Genomic DNA, 16,309 nt, shown 5'->3' with positions numbered 1-16,309 from the left:
GTATTCTCTTCATTTGTGACGGAAAATTGGTCAGTATGAATGCGCACAGGCTAACTACGACAGCTAACACAATTAAAGAAATGTCGGTTTTCACAAAAATAAGGCTATTAAGCTCTCGTCTAGTGATCCTGATGCTAAAGAATAATTAAACCTCTAGAATTGTCTACATGTGCACGTTTTCTGAGAGTTTTTATGAAGCATTGTGATACTGCTGTAAACGATTCTACATTGATTTATGAAAAATGAAAGAATTGACTTAATTTAAAACATAATTTAAATGGCCTATAATACATATTATTGCAGTTCTACAGTTTTATTTTAGATTAAATAAAATACATTCATTTCATATTAATAATCCAATGTCTATTGTAAGCACGTAGGAACGTCAGAGAGTGCAGGAATCATAGCCCCCCGGTTCAAGCGTTCTGGCGCTGGGGCCCCCCTTGGAGGGCGGGCCCATTTCAATTGAAACGGGTGAAACATAGGTAAGGCCGCCTCTGTGTACACATGTGGTTTCTCTGAGGTGCGGAGAGAGGAGTGGATGTCAGGGCACTTAACTGGGGATAATCCTGTCACATCGTCCATCCATTGAGTCAGCGTGTAAGGGTCAGCCAGTCTGGTTCCGTCATTTAAAGTTAACTTTATCAAATAGCATTCATGGTCCTGGACATTGTGTGACCTTACATAGTCAGATTAAATCAGATTTTGTCCATAAATCTAAAGTTTTATCTGGTAACATGAGTTAGTGCACCATGAATTAGTTTTTTTTTTTTTCTAGAAAATGCATTTAGACGTCAAAATTCATAAAAGTTGCATTCATATGCATTATCAGAAAACATAACATAAGTTTTCACTGCTATGTGGATGATACCCAGCTTTACATCTCGTCACATCCTAGCGAAACCCACCAGTTTGATAAGCTAACAGACTGCATTAGTGATATTAGGGACTGGATGGCACATAACTTTTGCTAAACTCCAATAAGACAGAGATACTTATTATTGAACCAAATCGCTCCAAACATAATATGTCAGATTACAAGTTGCCCATAGATGGCTTCACGGTGGTGCCATCTTCCACGGTTAACCCTCTGGGGTCTAAGGGGTTTTTAGGGCCCTTGGGAAGTTTTGACATGCACTGACATTTGTGCTTTTTTCAGTTGCTTAAAAACATATTAATGGCAAAAGTCTCATAACACTGTGTTCATCACAAACTGGGCTACAATATCATATAATCAACATGTATGTACATGTTTGTATTTTTGAGAGAAAAATGTTTATGCGTGGTTTTTGAAAAAGCAAAATTTTTAAGTCACTGATATAACTCCACAAAACTCATTCTAAACATGTTTTCCCAAGACTTTCCAAACTGGATCTAGTAGTCTAGAGTTTTTTCTTCAAAATGATGTGAAAATCATATGGCCTACTCAATCACATAAAGCAAGATATTGATTTACAATTTCTAAGACACTTTTGCTTGGGAAAGGCTGTATGCATGGAGGCGGGAAAGCTCCTGAATAATCAGTGATTGACAGCTGAGAGACAAAAGAGTTGAATAATGAGCCACTAATGAGCCTTGTGTGGATGTTCAACAGGAATAACTTTCTCTGTAGTAAAACCATGATAAGGTTTACTTTTCAATATAATGTAAATACACACACACACACATTATATATATTTATATATATTTCTATTGAAATATTTTCTATTAATTTCACAAGTATAAATTACCTTTTAAAAACCATAGTAGCTTAATCATGGTAAAGATACTGTTTGGCCATCTTAACATGAACACACTTCAACCCAGGGTTAGTGTTTGGTTGGCCAGCGAGAGGTTTACTTTTGTGCAGTAAAAAGCTCAAAAGAACAACTGCCTATCGTTGTCTGGACTCTTATTTGTGTATTTGTAATCATTATAGTAGAAACACAACAAGGGACACGCGTGGTAAACGTATCAATGTTTGTTTACAGCTGCCGCCATTACCTCACGTGTTGATCATGAAAGCAGTGAATGTGTGCACACGCGAGTGATCCTGTGTTTAATAAACTTGCTGTGCCGAGATATGCGCTTAGACGCAACTAAATAAGGATTGTACTGTTTGGAATCGCGCATTATATAAGAATACCAAAAAGCGCGTCGAGTTTCCTGACTCGCGTGTTTGTGTATGTGTGTTCCAATCGCGTGAACTGTTTGACGGAAGAACAAAGAAAACACTCGCGTCTGGAGATACTGACACACATACGCAAGGAAATAAGGATTTATGTCATGTTTGGTGCAATCGGATGGAACAACAAGGAATGGAGAGACTGGATTGTGGATTGCATATCCATTGACTGCAGGAGGCAGGAGTCATGCATATGGATGTTTCTGCTCGTTCACTTCAATGGCGCGGGGGTGTGGCGATCCGATCTCATTACAGATAATGAGGTAACTGGCGAAATACGGTACTTCTCCTCCTTCTCATACAGTTTACACCGAATGACAATATCTGTTTTCAATTTCACTTATATCATTTAAAAGGAGACATTCCAAGCATTATGTAGACATTTATCTTTTGTTTCTACACCAAGAATTCGTTAAGTTACAGTTTATTTTTCTGACGCGTTTCTGAAAGGACTTCACTGAGGGAGAGAGAACAGAACGTGCATCATGTTTATTTTCTTAATTTTGCGAAAAGCACAACATTCTGTTTTTATTGGGAGTGGACAGAAAAAAACTAGACACTTTTACGTTTGAAATGATGTATAAATCATATCTGTATGTCAAAAATCAGCAGAGTAATTTAAGTCTCTTTGCGGAGTAATTGAAAAATAAAGAGTTTGCGGCGCCCGCGCCACCGTCGACCCCAGAGTGTTAAGAATTTAGGCGTAATGTTTGACAGCAATCTATCTTTCGATAGTCATATCGCCAACGTCTGCCGCACAGCATTCTTCCATCTAAGAAATATCTCAAAAATACGCCACATGCTGTCTGCATCAGACGCAGAAAAGCTTATCCATGCTTTTATGACCTCTAGAATAGACTATTGTAACTCATTACTCGGGGGATGCCATGCAAATCAGGTAAACAAGCTACAGCTGGTTCAAAACGCCGCCGCAAGAGTGCTTACTCGATTTAAAAAGTTTGACCACATTAGTCCAATTTTGGCATCTTTACACTGGCTACCAGTTAAATATCGCATACAATTTTAAATATTACTAATCACCTACAAAGCCTTAAATGGCCGAGCGCCCTCGTATATTAAAGAACTACTGTCAGAATACAATCCACCACGTAAACTGCGATCACAAAATTCTGGTTACTTAATTATCCCTAGAATATCAAAAGTGTCTAAAGGTGGTAGATCCTTTTCCTACTTGGCCCCTAAGCTCTGGAATGATTTACCAAATAATGTTCGAGTATCAGACACAGTCGAGCTATTTAAATCTAAACTTAAGACATTCTTCTTTAACAAAGCATTCACATAGAATGTCCAGTAAATGTACTTTTCCTGCAGTAGTTATTTTGTCTAGAACAAAGCACTCACATACCTCATATGGGTAATTTACTCTTGCCGCAATAGTTAGCCTGTCTGGAACCGAGCTGAATTAAACCACTATAATGTATGACACTTGCATTACATGCGAACGGCCCCTACGCTAATAGAATTCTGTTTTTGTCTCCCTGTCTCGTCCTCAACCCCGAGGACAATGAGACAAACAGACCCAGTTCCTGTTGCTGTGAAGGTCATCGCACCACTGATCTACTGGCTGTCCTTCAACGTGATGCCCAGCCGATGCGCGATCAACGACCACCGGCTGAACCAGTTTAAAGGGATAGTTCGGCCAAAAACGATATTAAACCCATGATTTACTCACCCCCAAGCTGTCCGAGTTGCATATGTCCATCGTTTTTCAGACAAACACATTTTCGGATATTTTAGAAAATATTTTAGATCTTTCTGTTGATTAAATGTAATGTTACGGGGTCCAGCAATAGTCCACGACCTTCAAGTCCAAAAAAAGTGCGTCCATCCTTCACAAATTAAATCCAAACGGCTCCAGGATGATAAACAAAGGTCTTCTGTGGGTAATCTGTGCGGTGTTGTTGTAGAAATATCCATATTTAAAATGTTATTAACGTTATAAACTACCTTCCGGTAGCGCCGCCATCTTAGACTCAGGAGAGAGTATTAGCGTAGTGTACGCACTTTTCTTAGTGACGTATGACGAATTCGGAGGGCGGGGGGACAGAGCAGCAGCAGAGAAACTCTGTACGCTGCGTAAGCTCTCATCCTGAATGCGCATCACTCTAAGATGGCGGCGCTACCGGAAGGTAGTTTATAACGTTAATAACATTTTAAATATGGATATTTCTACAACAACACCGCACGGATTACCCACAGAAGACCTTTGTTTATCATCCTGGAGCCGTTTGGATTTAATTTGTGAAGGATGGACGCACTTTTTTGGACTTGAAGGTCGTGGACTATTGCTGGACCCCGTAACATTACATTTAATCAACAGAAAGATCTAAAATATTTTCTCAAATATCCGAAAATGTGTTTGTCTGAAAAACGATGGACATATGCAACTCGGAAAGCTTGGGGGTGAGTAAATCATGGGTTTAATATCGTTTTTGGCCGAACTATCCCTTTAATCCGCTTACCCGCTTCCTATCCCTACCGTGTCTATATATACATATACATATACATATATATATATATATATATATATATATATATATATATATATATATATATTTATATATATATATATATATATATATATTAATTTCTCCCTAGGGTTTTTGTCCTTCTATGAGTTTTTCCCATTGGGTTTTCTCCTAGGGGTTTTTTTAGTCCCAGGGAGAGTCAGCCAACTATGGCTTAACTTAGCACTTTACTGTATACGTTACATTATTAATACTCTTGTTTGTACGGTTTATCCTTAGCCGCTATATTCTACTTCTTATACTATGTATTGATTTTCAGTGTTCTCCTCTACATCTACTCATGTAAAGCTGCTTTGCAACAATTAACAATTGTGAAAAGCGCTATATAAATAAAATTGAATTGAATTTAATATGTAAATATTACTTTGTTGGGCAAAACATGAACCATAAGTTTACCTTTGTTAAACACAGAACTCATTCTGCGCTGGACACGCCCCACCCAGTCGCCAACGGTCACTGTCCCTCGTGTAGTGTAAACCTGTAGTTTTTGTTTCCTGTGTGATGTTGTCTTTTTTATTTTACTGTATAAAAATATGGCAAAAGTGGGAGGCTTTGTGGATAATAAATGGTCTCCAAAAGTTTTGAACCATGCCGTGTCTTAAGCTTTTGTTTATAATACTTGTGCTTATAATTGTTTCACTTTTGTTTGTATATGATTGTTGTTGTTTTTTGTGTTTTAGGTCATTATAAAAAAAGCATTTTGAGACTGAAATTTCTCTCCAGTGTTGATGCAGCGGCTCTGAATGACAAAATCCTCTCTCAGGTTAGAAAAAGAGTCTGAGAGTCTTAAAGTTCAAAAAACAAATGTGTTTAAGAGAAAAGTGATATCACATGTTGATGTTGTATTTGTGTATTGATGAATTTCAGCTGCAGTCTGCTCTGTCATTATACATCTCTGATTTTAAACTGTCCTGGAAACAACTCCCTAATAAAGAGAAGGTGAAACAACCGAACACAGGCAAGTATACAGTCACAACTCATTAAATGTATCTGTTTTACAGTTACATCAATTATATATATATGTTTGTTTATGTGTGTGAAAGGATATATAAAATAAATGCATATGTTAATTTACTGAATCTTTATATTTCATCCACAGGTTCTTGTTAAATTTTCTACCAGAGAGATCCAGAAGATGTCTTTGTTTATTTACATAATTTCATTATTGTTCTTTGCTGTAGCCTATGTTTCATTTAAAGTGTCAAGCTATATTTAAAATAAAAACACTTTTACACTTCCCAGTTTCCTTGATTTTAATTAATCCAGATTTTTATCTAAAATAAATATTGTGGATAGTATTGGCCTTATTATTTTATATCGTCTTAAAAGTTGAACATCAGATATTGAACATTAAACTAGTGATACATTTCTATCAACAGTTACACTTTATTTTGATAGTCCACTTTAGACATTCTACTAACTATAAATAACTTTGCAACTGCATGTCAACTAACTTTTAATAATTTGCAACTATACGTCAACTAACTGTCATTAGAGTATTAGTAGACTGTAAGGGTTGGGGTTAGGGAAGAGGTTTGGGTTAGTCGAATAAGTTGACATGCACCTGCAAAGATACTTATAGACAACTGAATGTCTGTTGAGATATCATCACAATAAAGTGTTAGTAGATATTAAGCAGACAGTCAACTAATTCTTTAAATATTAGTAGTTGGTAAGTAGTTGAAAAGTTACTAATAGTTAGTAAAATGTCTAAAGTGGACTATCAAAATAAAGTGTTACCTTTACTAAATTTGTGCCTCTACCGGCAGCAGCACTGCAAAAAATGATGTGTTAATTTTTTACACATTGTGTGTGTCATGCCATTTAAGGCATTATTTCATGTTAAAATTAATGAAAGGGACAACACAAGCTGTGTTTAAAACAGTGACGGGAGTAATGCGTTACAAAGTAATTCCGTTACTGTAACTCCACTATACTTTTAGCGGTAATTAACATGTAACGAAGTATTTTTTTTAAATCAAGTAACGCAGGTGCAATTACTGAAATTTAAATGAGTTGGTTAATCGCGTTACTGTATTTTGTGATAAATGAAAACTTGCAGACAAGATATTTCTGATCTAATGTCACAGGACCGTGGTGGGCGGCACAATGAATAATAACACAGAAGGTTGGGGTATCATTTTGCAATGATGACAAGTACTGGGAAAAGATTTTCAATTTAAACTGCCAGGATTAATTGTATTTTATTACGCATTGTACTATTCAGGCATTTACAGCAAATAACATGCCCATTTATTTATTATATGATATAAACACAACATAAAAAACAGTCACAAGTTTTTAAAAATGTACTTAAAATATTTCAAGCGTACCGAGGTCAAACGATCAATTTATTTAAAGAAAAGATGCAAAAGCGATGACAATCCCCTGTAAATATCAGATCCGGTGTTCACTGATTCAAAAAATGCCGCCATAAGAAGCGATGATACGTCATCTATGATTTTGAAAAGGCATTGGCTTTCGTGTGTCTCGTGACCAATCGCTAAATACCTGACTGTACTTTTACTTGCGTGTTGTGTTTTATATGGTTGAGAAGTGGTTGGGTTTAGGGTAAGGGTGAGGGTGGGGTTAGTTGCTCCAAAATATCTTTAAAACCATAAATGTTTATGAAAACGTTTCTACATTTACAAATTTATTAAAGAGTAACTAAACCCCTGGTCAGAGCCTGACTCCACCCACTGGCAATATTTGAAAAATGCAAGAAAAGTGGGCAGATCCCAACAGAGATAGAGGGGACGAACTTAGTGTGTGGTGAGATCGTAACAAGGGCGTGGTGAGCTTGAAACTGCTTATGTCACGAGTCATTTCTTGGACCCAACATCCAATAGGAAAATTCAACTGCAATAGCCACCGTTCAACCTGAAGAGGGCAGCACTCAGACGTTTTTACACCATATATTGCAGTATTGAAACACTTTATATCTAAATGTCAAAAAAGTTACTAGAATCAATAAACAGCACTAATAAAGCATCATTCTTACAGATCATTAACTAAAAAAAGTTGGTTTAGGGTCTAGTTACTCTTTAAATTAAATGTGTCTAATTTGGTTTAAAAGGCAAACATTTTAAAACGTAACAACAGGTTGTATTTATAAGCTACTGCCTCTAGAGGACACTAATGCCTTAATCAGAGGTGGGAGTAAGTCACACATGTGCAAGTCACAAGTAAGTCTCAAGTCTTAACCTTCAAGTCTCAAGCAAGTCCGAATGATTTTTTGTGAGAGTCGAGTCAAGTCAAGTCAAGTCACTGCTTTATGTCAAGCAATTCAAGTCAAGTCGTTACAGAGTCAAGCAAGTCACTGACAAGTCATACAGATGTCTGATGATTTAACTAAATGTATATATTAAACAAAGTTAAATCTACACCCTTACGAAAATTAACCATGGTTTTACTACAGTTAAAACCAAAAAACCATGGTTACTGTAGTAAAACCATAGTAACTACAAAATAACCATGGTTTTGACAATCATGGTTTTCAAAAACCATAGTTAAACCATAGTTAGTGTAGTAAAACCATGGTTTTGCTGATAGTAATCAATACACCAAAAAACCATGGTTACTACACTTTTACCACAATATAACCATGGTTAATTTTCGTAAGGGCAGTAGTTATGGACTATGAGAGTTTTATTTGCAACAAAAAATTATTAAAAGGTGCGCGCCTGCAACAACTGTATAATGGCTGAATATTCTAAAATAAGCACAAAAAAAACTTTATTAAATAAAAGTGTGAATTTATCAGAAAACATGTTTTTCTTGTCATTGTTTTAGTATTATAAGTTTTGTTTTATGTTAATATTATTCTGTTTATGTTGCGTATATTTCTAAGGTTGATTAATTTGATATACTGTTGAATAGTTAAATCTACATCAAAGTGTCATATATGTTTTTAAATAAATTGATATTTTTTTGATTCCATATTTATTTTAATAAGTCAGAAACGTCTCCGCTGTGTCCTGCTGACAGGCGCGGTGGGCGCGTGCAGCAGGTGACGCCAATTATGGGTCCTCCGAAGGTTAGACAGTCTCATTTCAGTTATCTCTTCGCAAACTTCTGAGGCTGCCACCTTGAAAGACCGAGTGCTCACCTTTCAAGGTCTAATGCTTAGAAGGTCGCAGCCCTTGAATTGGGATACAGCTACTGTTACACATGCGTTTCTCTTTTAGCGGTTTACTTTCTCTTAAGACCTAAATGGCCATATTTATGAGGATACTTGCAAAGGAGGGAATTTTGATGCATATGTGTATATAGGGCCAATAAGCGACAAAAATACTCACGAGCTTAATGAGCAGCGGATGCGCGACTTGAACGCTCCTCTCACACAGAAACAGCGTGCTGTGCTTAAATATGTGAACAAATGTTAAGTTTTCGTGACCATGCATGCACACAGCAAGTGACGTAGGCGCTTAATCTCGATAGAGACTATAGTCCAAAATCTCTGCTGGTTGACACATTTCTACCAGTTTATCATACCTACCGGTAGAATACATATATTTTTTTCTCAATAACATTTGAGTGCCTTGGATTATTGGATTATTTTTAACAACTTCTAACATGGCTAAGACGTTAGCTGAAAACAATGGAACAGACTTTGTTACTTACAGTGTTTTGTGTGATTTGTAGTGGCGAATGAAATTCGACGTCGTGCTGGTTGTATCGGATATATTGCGCGCTCTCCCTCTGCTTGCCTGCTGCGTCACGTGGTTAGATTTCGCTCTTGCGTGCATTCAAAATTTTTTTGTAAAAAAAAAACAAGTTATTTCGAGTCATGTAACTCAAGTCCGAGTCAAGTCTCATGTCATGAATGTCAAGTCAAAGTCAAGTCGAGTCTTTTTTAATATTTGTCAAGCAAGTCTCAAGTCTCAAATTTGCGACTTAAGTCTGACTCGAGTCAAGTCATATGACTCGAGTCCCCCATCTCTGGCCTTAATACGTCACTTTATAGCGCAATAAGGTGCTTGCACAAACGACTTATGAGGTCGTTATTTTTTGGAGGACAGTATCTGTCATGACCTGATCTCTCCATTTCTGTCTTATCCGAGTTGTGAGAAATTAGGTTGTGACAGTATGTGTCTGCCCTGAGAGAGTTGTGCGACATGCCCTTCCGCTGTCCACGTTTCTCTCAGGGTTTGTGAACTGTTTCCCGCTCCCTTATGTGTGATTAGCTCCAGGTGTTTGTTGTTAGAATTCCCTATTTAACTCATTCACCGCCTGCCTTTTTGAGAAAAGTTGCCCACCTGCTTTTTTGTGATTTTAACAAAAGTTTCACAAAATTCCTTGCAGGAAAAATTATCTTCTATGAATATATAAACATACAAATTATATCAAATTAAAGAACACACCTTCTGCTTTTAAACAAACAAAAAACAAACAAACAAACAAACAAAATGGGGAAAAAACGTTTCATTATATATTTACTTTTTCCACTTAATTTAACCACTGAAATATGGATATTTCTCTTCAAAAATACAACATTTTGAGCAAAAAGCTTAAAAAATTGCGTTTTTGTAAAGGAATTTATGTTAGAGATCAGACACAGAATGACTATCAAACATAGAGGCAGTTAAAATAAATCATTAAATCTTTTTAACTTCCGTTTTTGATAAATTCGGTTTCTAGTGGATAAAAGCGGTATTACACTTTCACTTTGAAATTCGTCCAGAAAGGCATATTTATTAGTTAAATATTAACTCATAATTGACGAGATAACTCGTCAATGGCGGTGAATGAGTTAATACCCTTCTGTCCTGTCCTCCGTGCGTTGGTATTATTCTCCGTTTCCCTCAAGTTCCTCGTGTTTTATCCTGTTCATGTGTAAAATTATGTAGTTTAGTGTTTACGAGTGTTGATGTTAGTTAGTTTAGTTTTTGTGTTCTGTTATTGTATGTTTTACCCCCTCGTGGGTGTTTTGGTTCTGTGTTTTTTGCGTATATTAAAGTATTCCTTATTTAAGTCTGCATTTGGGTTTTTTCCTCGTCTTCCCCGTGTTCCGGTCGTGACAGTATCTTTTCTATTCACAGTACACCTAACTAATAATCATTTGTTGATAATTTTTTCTCATCTCCATGCAAACTAGTTTGTCCAGGTCCTTCACATTTTGTTCTTTGTTCAATAACACTTAGAAAAAAATAGTTCACAGAAAAATTTAAACTAGTCCATAATTAAGTCACCAAAGCCCGTCCATCATCAGAAAAATGAATTACACACGACACGAAAAAAGCGTCATGCCAGCTTCAAGTCTTTATGCTGTCAGTAAACTTGTCCAATAACCTTATTAACCTTATAAGGTGGTTTCCCGGACAGGGATTAAACTAGTCCTTAACTAAAATAAATGTAGGAGCTGTCCAAACTGAAAACAGCTTGCACTGACATATCTTAAAAGTGTGAATGTTTTTTTTTATTATTGTTCATAATATTTTATTAGTATCAATCTGATAATTATTATGATTAGCAGATTAGTTGATGAAATTTTACATAAAATACAATCCATGCATTCAATAAAGTCAGTGTAAGGATATGTAATATTGGATTATGTAATATTGGAATAAATAAAGTATAATACGTTATCAAAATAATACTTTATAAAATAATATATAATACTTTATAAAAAAAAACTTACCTTACCTTTCATGTGAAAATCTGTGCAGTCTTTGTCTCTTGCACCTGTCACAAGAAGACTCATTGTGATTTTGTTTCTTATATTTTGTACTTTGTGTGGCATACACTCCTAAAAATTAAGGTCAAAATCTTTTATCAAAAACCTTAATAAGAGTGTCTTGGATATCAATTATAATTGGGCTAACAACACTATCTGATGTTTTATGATTCGACTGAATAAAACCACTGGACAACTCGTATTTAAGACAAACTTCATACTGTAAAGGATTGTGCACGATGATTAGTGAGTAAATTTCCATCTCAACTTATTGTGCAGTATCGCTGTCAAACTGAACATACTGTACGCTCTCTTCACACTGGTGTCTTGTTTAAGATGCAGAAAATAGCCAATGAAGTTTACCTTGCAGAGCTTTTAAGGTCAATTGGCTTTCAGTTTTTAGAAGATGCTCGAGTGGTGACAGCTGTTTTCTTTTCCACATGGTTTGCATATCTTAGATTTTAATCACACACACCACTAACTGCAGTGATGCCAAAAGTATACATTTTAACAACACTAATCAACATTTGAAGTGGATCAAAACCTTTCAAAAAAGTTGCCTTAAAACCAATACTGTTCTTGTTTTAGGACAACTTTAATAAACTTTTTTGATCCACTTCAAATGCTGACTGACTATATTTGATTCAAAGTATTGTAAGGTTATCTAAGAATGTCTGCTGACTGCCTTTTCGAAATTTTTGTGTTTCTCCAGTGTTCATTTTGCACGCTGATTCTTCCTCTTCTGTATTTCAGCGAATATTTTATGAAGATTCAGCGCCATCTGACTATGAAGTTTTGTTTAAACGTGTTCGGTGACCTTCATCATGTAGGCCACGTCTGCATTGCAGAAGTGTTAGTGCTCAGGCGAGGTGTTGCAAAGCCAATGTATTTTTTCTTTCTTTGCTAACATAAACTGTCAGGATCCCATCTCCACAACCATCAACATCTTCATTCACTCCTCCCACTCGTTCACATTCCCCTGAGACCTGATCACCACCACCTGTGCCCAATCACCATAGCTCTTTAAAACACCTTCTCACTCAGTCCCTGTCTGGTCTCATCACTCAATCACTAGACTCCACTAGACTTACCTGGACTCTCCTTTGTTTCTCCACACCGGCCAGTCTGTTCCTCCTCCTTTCCTACAAACAAAGACATTGTTAACTGAACCAAATTTCTACTCACCTGTTTACTTTCATACCGTGTGTGTTATCAAATTAAGGTCATTTCTACTTACATCCAGTCTGCTTCCTGGTTCACAACGTGACAGAAGACCAGACCCCAAAAATGCAAAACACCATGGAGACCAGAGGGAATCCGATTCCAATCCCTTCTCGGAGATGGTCCATGCTGTCCGTCTGTCATTACTACCATCACCACCCAGTCACCCTACTGCAGTACCCGAAGATATCCTACACTCAGCCCGGCTAAATTTGCTTCCACCTAACCCTGCTGCATCGCCAGCTGCCTCTGCTAGTCCCATGGCCCGACCAGCGACATACTCAGGGGAGGTGGAGGATTGCAGCGGTTTTCGACTACAGGTATCGCTATATTTCCAGATGCTATCTCATCTATTTTCCAATGATACCGCAAGAGTTGCATTTATAATTTCCTTATTATATGGACGTGCACTCCTTTGGGCTCAATCTATTTGGAATTCTAACTCTGCAGTAATCCAATCTCTATCCAGTTTTCTCCAGCATTTTAAGGAGGTGTTTGGCCAAACTATGTCTGATATATCTGTCCATGATTCACTCTTCAATTTACGCCAAGGAAAATTATCCGTGAGTAATTATGCTGCCTGTGTGCCAGTCTAACAGCCTGTGATGAAAATGCCTACCGCTACAAATCCTCCGCCTCCCATTTCACCCACGCTTCCTCCAGCACCAGAACCCATGCAAGTGGATGCCACACGCCTTTCTCTCTCTGAACGGCAACAACGTATCCGCAACAAGTTCTGTCTGTATTGTGGTGGAGAAAAACACGTCATCGCCGATTGTCCAGTTCGACCTCCTCGCCCAATGGTAAGCTCAGATCAACTTACCCCGAACATTAAAATTTTAATCGTACCTCTGTACTCCTGCTAACTTCTTGTATTTGTGTCCCAGCGAAAGGTCTAATCGACTCGAGATCTGTGGACAACTTCATTTCCACAATCTTCTTTCAAAAACTGAACATACGAAGACGCAGATACCCGCAAGACTTAACTGTACACACCATCCAAAGTAAACCGTTGGGCAAAGGTTGCATCAGGTACTACACTACCAATTTAACCCTTCGTGTTGGATGTCTTCATGGAGGAAATATCCTTTATGGTGCTGGAGGAATCCACCACAGAGATCATCCTGGGACGCCCTTGGCTTTCAAAGCATCTACCCACCATCGACTGGCGCAACAGAGAAATCGTCAGCTGGGGTGAGAGATGTTTCCAATCCTGTCTCTTACCCATCCAAAGAAATCTCCATCCTCTTCATTCATCATCATCCAAGTCTGAGTCCTCACTACCAGTCGGATCCACGATGGTCGAAAGTCCTCCTGTTTCCAAGGAAGTGGACATACCGGATGCATACCAGGCGTTCCAGGATGTCTTTAGCAAGCAACTGGCTACTCAACTTTCTCCACATCGGCCATGGTACTTTACTATCGACCTGCTCCCTGGAGCTTCACTACCCAAAGGACACATCTATCCCCTGTTCATGCCGGAGAAGAAGGCCATGGAGGAGTATGTGGAGGAAGCTTTAAAGCAACAGTTCATCCGACCATCTACTTCCCTGCTACTTTCCCAGCTTTTTCTTCGTGGCCAAGAAAGACGGAGGCTTGAGACTCTGTATTGATTAACAGTGACCTCAATTCTCAAACTGTCAAGTTTCGATACCCCCTTCCTCTGGTCCCAGCTGCCCTGGAACAACAAAGAGGAGCTCGTATATTCTCGAAACTGGATTTAAGGAGTGCTTATAACCTCATTCACATCTGTTGAGGCGACAAATGGAACACTGCCTTCGTGACCATCTCTGGTCACTATGAATACCATGTCATGCCCTTCGGGTTATCCAACTTCCCCTCTGTGTTCCAGGGATACATGAACAAGATCTTCCGTGAGTACCTGAACAAATCCGTCATTGTCTACATCAGTGGTTTTCAATCTTGTCCTAGGGGACCCACAGCTCTGCACATTTTGTATGTCTCCCTTAACTGACACACCCAGTTCTGTTCATGGATCTCTCCCTTAATGAGCTGATGATCTGAATCAGGTGTGTTAGATAAGGGAGACATGCAAAATGTGCAGGGCAGTGGGTCCCCTAGGACAAGATTGAAAACCACTGGTCTACATGGATGATATCCTGATCTACTCCAATAAACTTACCCAACATCAGCATCATGTTACCCTTGTCTTGGAGAAATTACGAGAGCATCAACTGTACCTTAACCCCCTGGGGTCCAAAAACGCGGGGCCGCGTTTTGACGCATTTATTCCTGTTTCCTGTGACATCCACTTAAAATACTCCGTCATTCATAATCATACACATACATGTAATACATCATTAGAAACTGTGAAGTGTCTACTTTAATGTGAGTGCCTTCATAATAACAACAAAACCGTGTGCTTTTGGCAAATAAAGAAAATAAACAGGGAGTGCACTTCGACATCTCTGTCTCGTTGACCATCTTCCTCAAACACGTTACAAACATGAACTGATAACTCCGCCAATACTTGTCACACGAACATGATACATATGTCTAAAGAAAGCCTGAAATGTCTACTTTTACATGATGTAATTAAAATCTGAAGAACTCATTGTCTGTTTGTGTAATCGACATGTAAGTAAAGAGAGGTACAGTTTTTCTTGCTCGACCTCATTAGCACTAATGTGATCCCACCTACCCGCGTGCGCGCCATTCATATGGAAATTACCTGATGCGGGCTATGCAAACAAGATCAACGCCCCCAAACAATGCTTTGAGAAGCAGCAAGTTTTGACAGTTTCATTCACTTATCGATGCGCTGGGAAAATGAAATGACACGCTTTACAGGTGAGGAAGCTCTACAGATGCTCCTGGACAGCGAGGAAGAGTTCACAGTTTCTTCAGACGAAGAGCAGGACTCCGACGATGAACGTTTGTATTTTGAAGAGCGACTTGATCCAGCTGAGGATATTTCTGAAGAGTAAGTTTTACCTACATTTGTTGAAATGTTGTGTAATGTAAACTTTTATATACTGTATACTGACTATTTGCAAGCAGATATTCATAATGACTTAATATAAACGTCTCGTAACTTGTATATACATTAAAATGATAGTTCTTACATTAAACCGTATGCTGATTAGTGTAATGGGAATATGTTATAAAGCAATATCACTACTATAACTATTGTTCATGCCGACTTATCAATAAGGCTTTCTTACATGATTATTTGCTCGGGTGTAACGATGTGCTGTAAATGCGCCCGGAGATATGTCATGCGTTAAACAGTATGATTGTATAGTGTAATGTAAATATACAATATGTCATAAAACAATATCACTATTTAGAATATATTTTGACTAGCGTTTATGCCTCAACAAGTCTTGTTTACGCGACTATCTGTTCGGGTGTAAATGTATCGATGCAGTATCGATGTGCTGTAAATGTGTCCGGAGATATGTAATGTGTTAATGTTTAGCCATAAATATGTCCGGTAATGGCCCGTTAACAAAGATATACAGCGCATCTCAACTATGCTTTACCGCCTTAGTATTGCTTTATAAGTTTGGTACTGTGGAGAATACATTATATTAATTATTAAAAACTTGTAGGAATGTGGCAGCATCACTCTCCTCTTCAGCGGGCATTTGCATAAATGCGACGGACATTCATACAGGGTAAGTCACATTTGCGGGATTTTCTGTTTTATGCTCAAACTTTTGATCACGATTAAAA

The sequence above is a fragment of the Paramisgurnus dabryanus genome, chromosome 2 (assembly GCF_030506205.2).
Source record: "Paramisgurnus dabryanus chromosome 2, PD_genome_1.1, whole genome shotgun sequence".
NCBI classification, from domain to species: domain Eukaryota; kingdom Metazoa; phylum Chordata; class Actinopteri; order Cypriniformes; family Cobitidae; genus Paramisgurnus; species Paramisgurnus dabryanus.
The sequence above is the reverse complement of the archived record's forward strand: the minus strand, read 5'-3'. Positions refer to the sequence as shown.